Source organism: Zalophus californianus, chromosome 2, assembly GCF_009762305.2.
Source record: "Zalophus californianus isolate mZalCal1 chromosome 2, mZalCal1.pri.v2, whole genome shotgun sequence".
In the NCBI taxonomy this organism is placed as follows: Eukaryota; Metazoa; Chordata; class Mammalia; order Carnivora; family Otariidae; genus Zalophus; species Zalophus californianus.
In genome coordinates, this window is record NC_045596.1 from 111,058,235 (window position 1) to 111,071,846 (window position 13,612).

Genomic DNA, 13,612 nt, shown 5'->3' on the forward strand with positions numbered 1-13,612 from the left:
TAAAGAGGCTGACAAAAAGAGAGAGAAACAACTACAGGATCATGAGGGCAGAATTCGAGAGATAAGCGATATGATAAGACGAAACAACATTAGAATAATTGGGAACCCAGAAGAAGAAGAAAGAGAGAGAGGGGCAGAAGGTATATTGGAACAAAATATAGCAGAGAACTTCCCTAATGTGAGGAAGGAAACAGGCATCAAAATCCAGGAGGCACAGAGAACCCCTCTCAAACAGGCATCAAAATCCAGGAGGCACAGAGAACCCCTCTCAAAATCAATAAAAATAGGTCAACATCCCAACATCTAATAGCAAAACTTACGAGTCTCAGAGACAAAGATAAAATCCTAAAAGTAGCTCGAGAGAAGAGATATGTAACCTACAATGGTAGAAATATTAGATTGGCAACAGACCTATCCACAGAGACCTGGCAGGCCAGAAAGGATGGGCAAGATATCTTCAGAGCACTGAGAAAATTATGCAGCCAAGAATACTATATCCAGCTAGGCTGTCATTGAAAATAGGAGGAGAGATAAAAAACTTCCAGGACAAACAAAAACTAAAGGAATTTGCAAACACGAAGCCAGCCCTCCAAGAAATATTGAAAGGGGTCCTCTAAGCAAAGAGAGAGCCTAAAAGCAACATAGATCAGAAAGGAACACAGACAATATACAGGAACAGTCACCTTACAGGCAATACAATGGCACTAAATTCATACCTTTCAATATTTACCTGAATGTAAATGGGCTAAATGCCCCAATCAAAAGACACAGGCTATCAGATTGGATTAAAAAAAAAAGATCCATCAATATGTTGTCTGCAAGAGACTCATTTTAGAGCCAAAGACACCCCCAGATTGCTAGTGAAGGTATGGAAAACAATTTACCATGCTAATGGACACCAAAAGAAAGCTGGGGTGGAAATCCTTATATCAGACAAATTAGATTTTAAACCAAAGACTGTAATAAGAGATGGAGAAGGACACTATATCCTACTTAAAGAGTCTATCCAACACGAAGATCTAATAATTGTAAATATCTATGCCTCTAACATGGGAGCAGCCAATTATATAAGGCAATTAATAACAAAAGTGAAGAAACACATTCACAACAATACAATAATAGTGGGGGACTTTAACACCCCCCTGACTGAAATGGACAGATCATGTAAGCAAAAGATCAACAAAGAAATAAGGACTTTAAATGACACACTGGACCAAATGGACTTAACAGACATATTCAGAACATTCCATCCCAAAGCAACGGAATACACATTCTTCTCTAGTGCCCATGGAACATTCTCCAGAATTGATCAAATCCTAGGTCACAAATCAGGTCTCAACCAGTACCAAAAGATTGGGATCATTCCCTGCATATTTTCAGACCACAATGCTTTGAAACTAGAACTCAATCACAAGAGGAAAGTCGGAAAGAACTCAAATACATGGAGGCTAAAGAGCATCCTACTAAAGAATGAATGGCTCAACCAGGATATTAAAGAAGAATTTAAAAAATTCATGGAAACCAATGGAAATGAAAACACAACTGTTCAAAATCTTTGAGATACAGCAAAGGCAGTCCTGAGAGGAAAGTATATAGCAATACAAGCCTTTCTCAAGAAACAAGAAAAGTCTCAATTACACAACCTAACCCTACACCTAAAGGAACTGGAGAAAGAACAGCAAATAAAGCCTAAAACCAGCAGGAGAAGAGAAATAATAAAGATGAGAGCAGAAATCAATGAACTAGAAACCAGAAGAACAGTAGAACCGATCAATCAAACTAGGAGTTGGTTCTTTGAAAGAATTAACAAGATTGATAAACCCCTGGCCAGACTTATCAAAAAGAAAAGAGAAATGACCTAAATTAACAAAATCATGAATGAGAGGAGACATCAAACCAACACCAAAGACATACAAACAATTGTAAGAACATATTTTGAGCAAATTTAGGCCAGCAAATTAGATAACCTGGAAGAAATGGGTGCATTCCTAGAGATGTATCAAGTGCCAAAATTGAACCAGGAAGAAATAGAAAACCTGAACAGACCTATAACCACTAAGGAAATTGAAGCAGTCATCAAAACTCTCCCAACAAACAAAAGCCCAGGGCCAGATGGCTTCCCAGGGGAATTCTATCAGACATTCAAAGAAGAATTAATACCTATTCTCCTGAAACTGTTCCAAAAAATAGAAATGGAAGGAAAACTTCCAAACACATTTTATGAGGCCAGCATTACCTTGAACCCCAAACCCGACAAAGACCCCATCAAAAAGGAGAATTACAGACCAATATCCTTGATGAATATGGATGCAAAAATTCTCACCAAAATACTAGTGAATAGGATCCAACAGTACATTAAAGGATTATTCACCACGACGAAGTGGGATTAATCCCTGGGCTGCAAGGTTGGTTCAAGATCCGCAAATCAATCAGTGTGATACAATAAATTAACAAAAGAAAGAACAAGAATCATATGATCCTCTCAATAGATGCAGAAAAAGCATTTGACAAAGCACAACATCCTTTCTTGATCAAAACTCTTCACAGTATAGAGATAGAGGGTACATAACTCAATATCATAAAAGCCATCTAAGAAAAACCCACAGCGAATATCATTCTCAATGGGGAAAAGCTGAGAGCTTTTCCCCTAAGGTCAGGAACACGGCAGGGATGTCCACTATCACCACTGCTATTCAACATAGTATTAGAAGTCCTAGCCACAGCTATCAGACAACAAAAAGAAATCAAAGGCATTCAAATCGGCAAAGAGGAAGTCAAACTCTCACTTTTTGCAAATGATATGACACTTTATGTGGAAAACCCAAAAGACTCCACCCCAAAACTGCTAGAACTCATACAGGAATTCAGTAAAGTAGCAGGATATAAAATCAATGCACAGAAATCAGTGGCATTCCTATACACCAACAACAAGACAGAAGAGAGACAAATCAAGGAGTAGATCCCATTTACAATTGCACCAAAACCATAAGGTACCTAGGAATAAATTTAACCAAAGAGGCAAAGGATCTGTACTCAGAAAACTATAAAATACTCATGAAAGAAATTGAAGAAGACACAAAGAAATGGAAAAACATTCCATGCTCATGGATTGGAAGAACAAACATTGTGAAGATGTCAATGCTACCTAGAACAATCTACACATTCAATGCAATCCCCATCAAAATCCCATCCACTTTTTTCCAAGAAATGGAACAAATAATCCTAAAATTTGTATGGAACCAGAAGAGACCCCAAATAGCCAGAGGAATTTTGAAAAACAAAAGCAAAGCTGGCGGCATCACAATTCTGGACTTCCAGCTCTATTACAAAGCTGTCTTCATCAAGAGAGTATGGTACTGGCACAAAAACAGACACATAGATCAGTGGAACAGAACACAGAGCCCAGAAATGGACCCTCAACTCTATGGTCAACTCATCTTCAACAAAGAAGGAAAGAATGTCCAATGGAAAAAAGACTGTCTCTTCAACAAATGGTGTTGGGAAAACTGGACAGCCACATGCAGAAGAATGAAACTGGACCATTTCTTTACACCACACACAAAAATAGACTCCAAATGGTTGAAAGACCTAAACGTGAGACAGGAGTCCATCAACATCCTAAAGGACAACACAGGTAGCAACCTCTTTGACCTCAGCTGCAACAACTTCTTCCTAGAAACATCGCCAATGGCAAGGGAAGCAAGGCCAAAAATGAACTATTGGGATTTCATCAAGATAAAAAGCCTTTGCACAGCAAAAGAAACAGTCCACAAAACCAAAAGACAACCGACAGAATGGGAGAAAATATTTGCAAATGACATATCAGATAAAGGGCTAGTATCCAAAATCTATAAAGAACTTATCAAACTCAACACCCAAAGAACAAATAATCCAATCAAGAAATGGGCAGAAGACATGAACAGACATTTTTCCAAGGAAGACATCCAAATGGCCAACAGACCCATGAAAAAGTGCTCAACATCGCTCGGCATCAGGGAAATCCAAATCAAAACCTCAGTGAGATACCACCTCACACCAGTCAGAATGGCTAAAATTAACAACTCAGGAAATGACAGATGTTGGCGGGGATGCGGAGAAAGGGGAACCCTCCTACACTGTTGGTGGGAATGCAAGCTGGTGCGACCACTCTGGAAAACAGTGTGGAGATTCCTCAAACAGTTGAAAGTAGAGCTACCATATGATCTAGCATGCAATACTGGGCATTTTCCACAAAGATACAAATGTAGGGATCCGAAGGTGTATGTGCACCCCAATGTTTATAGCAGCAATATCCACAATAGCCAAACTGTGAAAAGAGCCTAGATGTCCATCGACAGATGGATGGATAAAGAAGAGGTGGTATATATACACAATGGAATATTATGCAGCCATCAAAAGGAATGAGATCTTGCCATTTGCAATGACGTGGATGGAACTGGAGGGTGTCATGCTGAGTGAAATAAGTCAATAAGAGAAAGACATGTATCATATGACCTCACTGATATGAGGAATTCTTAATCTCAGGAAACAAACTGAGTGTTGCTGGAGTGGTGGGGGTGGGAGGGATGGGGTGGCTGGGTGATAGACATTGGGGAGGGTATGTGCTATGGTGAGTGCTGTGAACTGTGCAAGACGGTTGAATCACAGATCTGTACTTCTGAAACATATAATGCAACATATGTTAAGAAAAAAGAAAAGAAGAAGATAGCAGGAGGGTAAGAATGAAGGGTAGTAAGTCGGAGGGGGAGACGAGCCATGAGAGATGATGGACTCTGAAAAACACACTGAGGGTTCTAGAGGGGATGAGGGTAGGGGGATTGGTTAGCCTGGTGATGGGTATTAAAGAGGGCACATTATGTGTGGAGCACTGGGTGTTATGCACAAACAATGAATCATGGAACACTACATCAAAAAGCAATGATGTAATATATGGTGATTAACATAACAATAAAAAATTTAAAAAAAAGAAATACACAGATTAAGTACAGGGTTAAACTAAACATTTGCATATTGGTTGTAAATGTTATGAAGGGAATAAAGAGGAAGACATGAGAGTGACCTGTGTGATTAGAAGAGTGAAGTTATTTTTTTAAAGATTTTATGTATTTATTAATGAGAGACAGAGAGAGAGAGAGAGGCAGAGGGAGAAGCAGACTCCCCAGGAGCAGGGAGCCCAATGTGGGACTCGATCCCAGGACCCTGGGATCATGACCTGAGCTGCAGGCAGATGCTTAACCATCTGAGCCACCCAGGCACCCGAGTGAAGTTGTTTTTGAATGAGTGATCAAGCTGATATATCTGAGAGGTGATAACTCTAGTGAAATTCAAGAGAGGAAATTAGTTAACTCTCACAAAAACAAGAGAAAATAATTCATGTGGAGAAAAGAGTAATTCCAAAGATTCAGAAGAGAGAAATAACTTGTGGGGTCAAGGGTAATAAAGGAAGCCAGTGTGGCTAGAGGGAAATGAACAAGGGAATCAGTGGTGGAATAGAAATAAGATCTTCTTCTTCTTTATTTAAGATTTTATTTTTTATTTATTTGACAGAGAGAGAGAGTACAAGCAGGGGGAATGGGAGAGGGAGAAGCAGGCTCCCTGCTGAGCTGGGAGCCCAACACGGGCTCCATCCCAGGACCCCAGGATCATGATCTGAGTTGAAGGCAGACGCTGAACCAACTGAGCCACCCAGGCACTTCAGCACTGATTTCTTCTTCAGGTTAACTGTGAAAGAGAATGTGAATGCCAAGATTCCCCCACTTTTGAGAATAACTTATGCCATACTAAAAGATCCCACTTCAGTTATATAAAGATCATACTTATGCACGCACACTTCCAGCAGTGTATACTCTACCTGATGACGATTGTCTCAAGCTCTGAAATACATGACCCTAGATATAATTAGATGCTATATTATTTGCATCTTTTAATGTAGCATAATAAGATGCAATAAAATTTATTTTAATATCATAATATGATTAAAATACCTGCATAAGGACTATGCCACATATCTACCTCCTCCAAAGGTTATTCAAACAGTAAAATGTCCAGTTCTGAACAACCTACAGGATGGTATTTTAATTAAGGTAGATTTCTGGGTGCCTGGGTGGCTCAGTTGGTTAAGCGACTGCCTTCAGCTCAGGTCATGATCCTGGAGTCCCGGGATCGAGTCCCACATCAGGCTCCCTGCTCGGCGAGGAGCCTTCTTCTCCCTCTGACCCTCCCCCGTCTCATGTACTCTCTCTCTCTCATTCTCACTCTCTCAAAATAAGTAAATAAATCTTTAAAAATAAATAAATAAATAAAATAAATAAGGTAGATTTCATTGAGGACAAGAAGTTGCAAAAGTGTTCATTATCAGTGCAGTAGATTTGTTATTTCATTTAGCATATGGTATAAAAAATTATCTTACTAAAGTTAAGAATGCATATTTACAAAGTAGCAAAAACAGTGAAAGCAAAAGATATGTTGATGGTATTTTTGTAACTCCATATTTTCTTTCCTTTTTTTTAAACAAAATTCACATTTTATTTAGGTTGAAATAAACTATACAAAATTGATTTTCTTCACCAAATATAACAGCAATATTTTCTGTATTATTCCTAGATAAACCACAAAACACTTATTTTTGTGTTTTCCTGGTTTTGTTTATAAAGCAAGACGAGTCATGGAAAAAGACAGAGAAAAACAGACAAATCAGTTGTCAGTATCCATGGCCTCTGATCCTGTCTTGACCATGAATAGAGGTGTTCAAAATATACCTGCGAAAAAGCTTATGAAGATTTAGGCTCAACAAAGGAAGGTGAACAGCAACAACCTACTGTGGAGTAACAATGGCAAGCTCTCCCATTCAAACATTTTTTGTGTGATTTCTTTCTTTTTTAATTTAATTTTTAAATTTATTTATTTATTTTTATTTTTTCTAATTAACATATAATGTATTATTTGTTTCAGGGGTACAGGTCTGTGATTCATCACACAATTCACATGACTCACCATAGCACATGCCCTTTAACTGTAACTTGTTCCTTTAAGTTCATTTGATAAAGACAAAATCTCTACTGCAATCCTTGCTTGGCAAGGTCACGTGTTTTTCTCTCTCTCTCTCTCTGTCTGGTAACCCCCTTAATGGTCCATTACAGATTTTTTTTAAGACTATACTTTCAGGGATCATTTCTATAGTTTGTAACTCTATATTTTCAAATAACATAATGTTTTATTCCATGAGACCTATAGCAGTTATTAATGAATGGAGTTGTATATAAAACAAAATGTAAGATGAGTTTGCTTAAGCAAAATATACAATCCAAAATATGTAGTTTAGGATTAGAATAATAGTTCCAGGGCTATTATGTCTTTCCCAATAAAATAAAACTAAAAAGATAGGAATTGATATCATTCAAAAAGAACAGAGAAAAACAATTCTCACATTATTTCTTAATTGAATATTTTGAAGTGACCCTTATATTCATAAAATATTTAAAAATATTATATTAGCAAATTAATCCCAGAAAGTATGGGAAAACAAACATAAAGTGGCCCATTTCGTCATGACGCAGTGTAATTCATACTTAAAATTTCTTGTTATTGAGACATAATTGACATCATATTTAAAACTTTTTACATCTACCAGTTCCACATAAAATGTGTCAAAATAGATTATTGTCCCTTATTAAGTTATATAAAAATACACCTATTAGCCAGACCATTTATGATTTTTAAAAATTTCTGTTAGTAGAACTTCCAAATATTTGTTAAAATCTATGCATTTCTCTCAATTTTCTTTGTGAAAAGTACACAAACTGTAAAATGCATGTGCTATTTACAATACAAATATATCCTAATTCAGCACCACACAAATGCAGTGCTACTGTTCTCTTGAATAGTGAGGAGATGTAAGATTTCCTTTTTGTTAGCATGTGGTATATATTAAGTAACTTGCAGAATTAAACAAATAGAAAAATTACTTTAAGTACCAATTGTTATTGCAGAACAGGAAAAAGAAAATATGAGCAAACATTAAGGTTCTAAATAGAGATACACTGCTATTATTTGGAAAAGTCTGTTTGATAGACTATGTACACCTTCAAATGGCACCAAATCTCCCATTTCGGAGATTCGGTGTTAGGAAGACTCATAAAATGATGGAAATCAAAATGGTTGAGGTAATTTTTTTTTGGTGCAAAATGGTGGATTATTAAAGCCCTGGGACAGGATCCATGGGTAGAATAGATGCTGCGCCTGGATCTTGAGGTGTGGGGATGGGTCGAGGTAATTTTAAGCAGAAAAGTGTACTTAATTTTTTATCTACTTGTAACATATGGTTTTGAGAACATAAAAACTACTCGCCAAGTATGTTTCCTTTCTCAGCATTGACTTAATATATAAATATTTCATTCCTTAACTTTTTCTCTTTCATTTGAATTGCTGAATGTAACATCTTAAACTCATTTGTTATTTTATTTTAATGATATTCTATCAGTACTTATTTTTCTTCCTCTCCTGACATATTTTCACTACCCTGCACCTTCCCAGAGAATATCAAGTCAATGCTCTGAGGATATGCCCTTTTGTCTCCTTACAGAGCTGGGTCTTTTCTTTCATCTTAGAATTCCTTCATCTACCATAAAAATGGAGTGAAAAGACTGTACTCTCATTTTAAATACAAAACTATTACTACCCTTTAGGAACTGCTGCCTCCCTTATTTCTTGATCCTTTGAGGCATACTTATGATAGTTTCTTAATTTTTTTTTTCTTTTTTCAGCTTCCTTTATGATTGAAGATGGTGGTGAGCACTTTTGTGTATTTCCTGTCTGCAGAATCCTTCTTATCTGATAGTAAAAATTGTCTTTTCTTGTGCTGAAGAAATTGATTTCTTCTGCCACATTTAAAAGAGCAACGATGACAATTTTGGTTTAAAGGTACTGACGGTTATGAAATTTAAGTGAAATTTCATAATATTCTTTTATTCTGCAAGGCAAAAAATTAAAATCTCTTCTATACTTTATACCACTCTGAGTTCTTTACTGTTTCTCCTTCTTGGTTTATTTTCTCCCATTTCTTAAATTTTAAGGGGCTAAATACAAACATATAATGAAGTATACCTAGTGTACAGGATAGTGAGAATAACACCATGTTGAACGAAAACCGCCCCCATTGGTTAAACGTTTACCTGCATCTAAATATTTACTTGATGGAATATATTTAAGTAGGTATTTCTGCATTTAACCTTCATATGAGTGCATATAAGGTAATTTTAAATTATGTAATAAAATTGTTTTCACATATATACAATATATATGCTTTCCAATAGTTTATACATTAAACAGAATTTTTATCTCTTTCTTATAAAATAGTTACAGTATGGTTTTCAATTGATTTTCTGTGATTACTTTTTCTTTGGTTTGTATATGAGATTACTATTCTTCCTTGGTTTGTATAAAGAGAAGTTAAATTAGTTTACCATTTTATATTTTCTCATTTTTCTTATTATAAATTGTCCCAATATATTTATACACATTTAAACTAAATTCTAAAACTATAAATTATTTCTTCTAACAATACAATCCTTTATAAGAGGACTTCATCAAGGTTGATTTTTTACTTTCTAAGCTCTGGGTCCAAAGTCAGATTTGCTTGAACAATGTATATGCAGTACCCACACCATCTAGTCACTGGGCTAGATACTCTTATATACTTACTTTTGCTTAGTAATATTTAGTAGATATGTTTTCTCTTTAAACAACTTATTTAAGCAACTGCATATTATTAAATAAAAACTAATCATTCTTGTTTTTTACAGTAACATTATTAGAAACCCCTTTAAAAATAGGTTTAATTACATATGAAACAATTTTAAGACAATTCTATTATATAATTCAACTTTTGGTTGGGTTTCCAAAATGTCCCTTTACTATAATATTTTATTTTCTAAGTTACTGACAGGAAAGGGACAAAGAAAGAACTGCATGACTTTTTACATTGGCTTTAATTTTCTTCTAGAACTTCCAAACCAGATATGGTTGATTCATTAATTTACTAAATAATATCTATGAAGTATCATTTTGGGCAGTTACTTAAAGCCACAGTGCTCTATATTCTTAATCTATGAAATGGGGAAAACAATAACTCCCATATTCAGCTGAAATGCAGATTAACTGAGCTAATCACATTGTAGGAACTCAGCGGTAATTATTACAAATTTTTTATCAGAATAAATATTTCAAACTTAGAAAACTTAAATTATCTAAGAAATTATCTTAATTTCTCTTATTAAATTATCTTTAATTAAGAAAAATGCCTGGCATGCATTAAATAGCCAGTTTAAATTGCTTATCTATTAGTGGAAATAGTAATAGTATTGATTCCACAGCATTGGAATTACTTTGTGTGGAGTTAAGGACAACACGAAATGAAAGAATAAGAAGTCAAGCAAGACTGTAGGTTCAGGTAGTGTTTTGTTCTCAGCCTCATCCTATGAGAACTCTGGAACATAGATTGAACTGGAGAGATTATCCTGATGCCTCCCCCGCCCCCCAAAAGGGAAGCTTAGTCTTAGTTGCCTGAATCTGCCATTAGCTAACAGCCATCCTGCCAAGAAAAAGGAAGAATCAGTAGAAGATAAAATATACAGGCAACTCAGGGCAGGTGGCTTGACTTACCCAAGAGCAAGCCTTCTAAGATGTTAGCTAGAAGCGACACCCATAATGATTGGGAGTAGAGCTCACTTAACTGGTAAATGGAGGCCAGAGGAACTGGGCTAGGCACTAAGAGAATCTACTCTGGGAAATTTTTTGGCTGTCTCTCCCACAAGTTTCTGATAATCTCAATGTGAAGTGTGGTCTTCTTACTTTATTTTAATTACTATGTCATTAATTAGCAGTGCCAAGTATATTGTATTTTCTCAATATGTCGAGTTGAAGAAAAGAAGAGCAAGACATATAAATAAATGCCATCACCAATTAATGAGATAAATAAAGGAAGATAAGAGATTGTGTTCAAAAGCTTAGGGCAGAAGTTCTTGTTTTGTAATTCAAGAAGACATGGATGGTCTTCAGAAAAATATGTGTGACTTCTGGGAATTATATAAATGTGTGCTTCTAAATATAAGTGTGTATTTTTCTAGAAATAGAACTATATTCTAAAATGGTTTTGTAACATAAAATCTTGGAGAATCCCTGATGTAGAGTTTGAAAATGGTTATGGTTATGTTATCATGGCACCATCCATGGTGAAGTCCTGGACCTTCCACCTGGCTTAATGGTGATTAATATTTGTCTACAAGAGTAAGGGGATAAAATTGAATTAATTGCAAAATAACTTGATTGGAAGACTTTTAATACCTCATTTTAACTGCCTGTCCCTAAAATTGTAATTAATCAGCACTTATAATACAGTAGTTCTGAATTTAAAGTGTGATTTCTCCTGGGTGCAGATCTCTTATTCCTGATTTCAGTATTACTCTTTGTGCTGAGGTCTCATGTTTTGGCTGTGCAGGTACCCAGTAGGTTGTATCTGGAAAGTAGAAGAATTAGACTGGAAAAACAGAGAAGCAAACCACCATTATTTAAATTTTGCTCAATTTATTTCTAAAGTTACCAGTCATTTCTAATTGTAATTCATTTAGAATTCATTCAAGAAGATGTTTTTCCAGTTGAAGAGGCAGTCTAGAATAGAGTGTAGAATAGTATAGTGCAATATGGTAAAGAGGAAATCTCTGTGCAGCTCCTTTATCTGTACAATGGTGAACAATAGTTATTCCTCTCATAGACTTCTTATAAAGTTTAAAGGAGTTAACTCTAAAGTGATTCAACAGAGCCTAGCACACAGGAGTACCCAATAATTCTTAGCCATTTATCATATACAGATTCTTGATGAGTGCTATTATGATGATTCTATTTAAAGAAGAATAATTTAATGAAAACAGCAGATTATCTAAACTAACCCCTTTAATTTGTGGAATTGTGTACAAAAAACTTGAGGCATGAGGGGGATATTGTGAATGTTGTATTCTGCATTTATCTACTCAGAGTGAAGTATGCCTTTCTGAAAGATGTTCATTAGCATCATCGTCCCCATTTGATTATCAGCAACAGGAATTAACAATTGCCTATATAGTAGCATGAATCCCTGGAGCTGTCCATCATTACTAATGATAATATAATTCATTATAAATAGTGATTTTGGTTTGGATACTAATTATAAAGGTGCTTGGTCATCTTCCAATAATTAGAGTTAAATACTCTGAAAATTAAACAATTGTGTTCTTCAAATGATATCTGAATTATTTAATGGTAATTGTATTTATCACTTGTTAAAGGCAATCAAGTGCTTTTCTAATATAATTTAGATTTAGCATGGGTTCATTCACTCAGAATATTTAGAATATTATAAAAACTAAAAAAAAGAAGGAAATATAACTCAGCAAGAAAACTGGCTTAATCTAAAAAAAGAAACCACATATATTTTTAAAGATTTTATTTATTTGAGAAAGAGAGAGAGAGCATGAGTGGTGGAGGGCAGTGGCAGGGAAGAGGCAGAGGGAGAAGGGGACGCAGACTCCCCCTGAGCAGGGAGCCAATCTGGGGCTCACGGGGTTGATCCCAAGACCCTGAGATCATGACCTGAGCCAAAGGCAGACACTTAATCGACTGAGCCACCCAGGAACTGCAGGAAACCATATTTTTTAGCCTTAATAAAAAATAAAGAAGATGAAAGTTTTTAGAGGAATATAGACTTTATGACCTCAGAATTGACTTAAGAGAAGACTTTTGGAAGTCAGGGATGATCGTTTTATTTTCATTAAATCAGTTGAGTCTAAAAAATGCACATTGTTTTTGATTACAACTGTATAATGAGTAATGTAATTAAAATGTGAAAATCTACTTAACTATAGAGACAATTTGTCTTCATAATTATATTTGTTTTAATATTATTCTTTCTGATAAAAGGAAAAGCACTTCTATCTAGAATTTTAAAACCAGGAAGTTCCTTTATGTTCCAATTTTTCCAAATATTTGAATATATTTTTCTGAGCTTGCCTTCTCATGATGGTAAATTTTTATGTTCTGAAATTTATTGTTATACATATTTTTTTTAAAGATTTTATTTATTTATTTGAGAGAGAGAGAATGAGAGATAGAGAGCACGAGAGGGAAGAGGGTCAGAGGGAGAAGCAGTCTTCCCGCTGAGCAGGGAGCCCGACGTGGGACTCGATCCCGGGACTCCAGGATCATGACCTGAGCCGAAGGCAGTCGCTTAACCAACTGAGCCACCCAGGCGCCCTGAAATTTATTGTTATTAGCTTTTGATCTATATATCTTTATAAACATAGAGCCCTATATACTTTTTTATAAATTAAAGGTCTTTTGTAAAAATTTATACTTGCCACTTTTCTTGCTATTATTATTCTGTACTAATCTCAGACAACATCAGCTCTCTCCTGGATTTTTGAAGGGGGAGACCCAGATGAGATGGGTTATTTGGGAAGCAACTCTTCCCTTAGGAATTCGTTACATTGGCATATCAAGACAGATGTACAGCAGCTTATTTCCTCCAGGGCTTCTGAGTTGTATTACTTCTAAGGACACCGTTCACATTGTACTCTGGAATTGT

The 13,612-nt window shown here is 35.6% G+C and overlaps 1 pseudogene; it reads left to right on the top strand.

Moving 5' to 3' along the window:
* The first annotated feature begins 7,148 nt into the window (after positions 1–7,148).
* On the top strand, positions 7,149–7,251 carry LOC113925994 (annotated as a pseudogene).
* Positions 7,252–13,612: the final 6,361 nt, after the last annotated feature.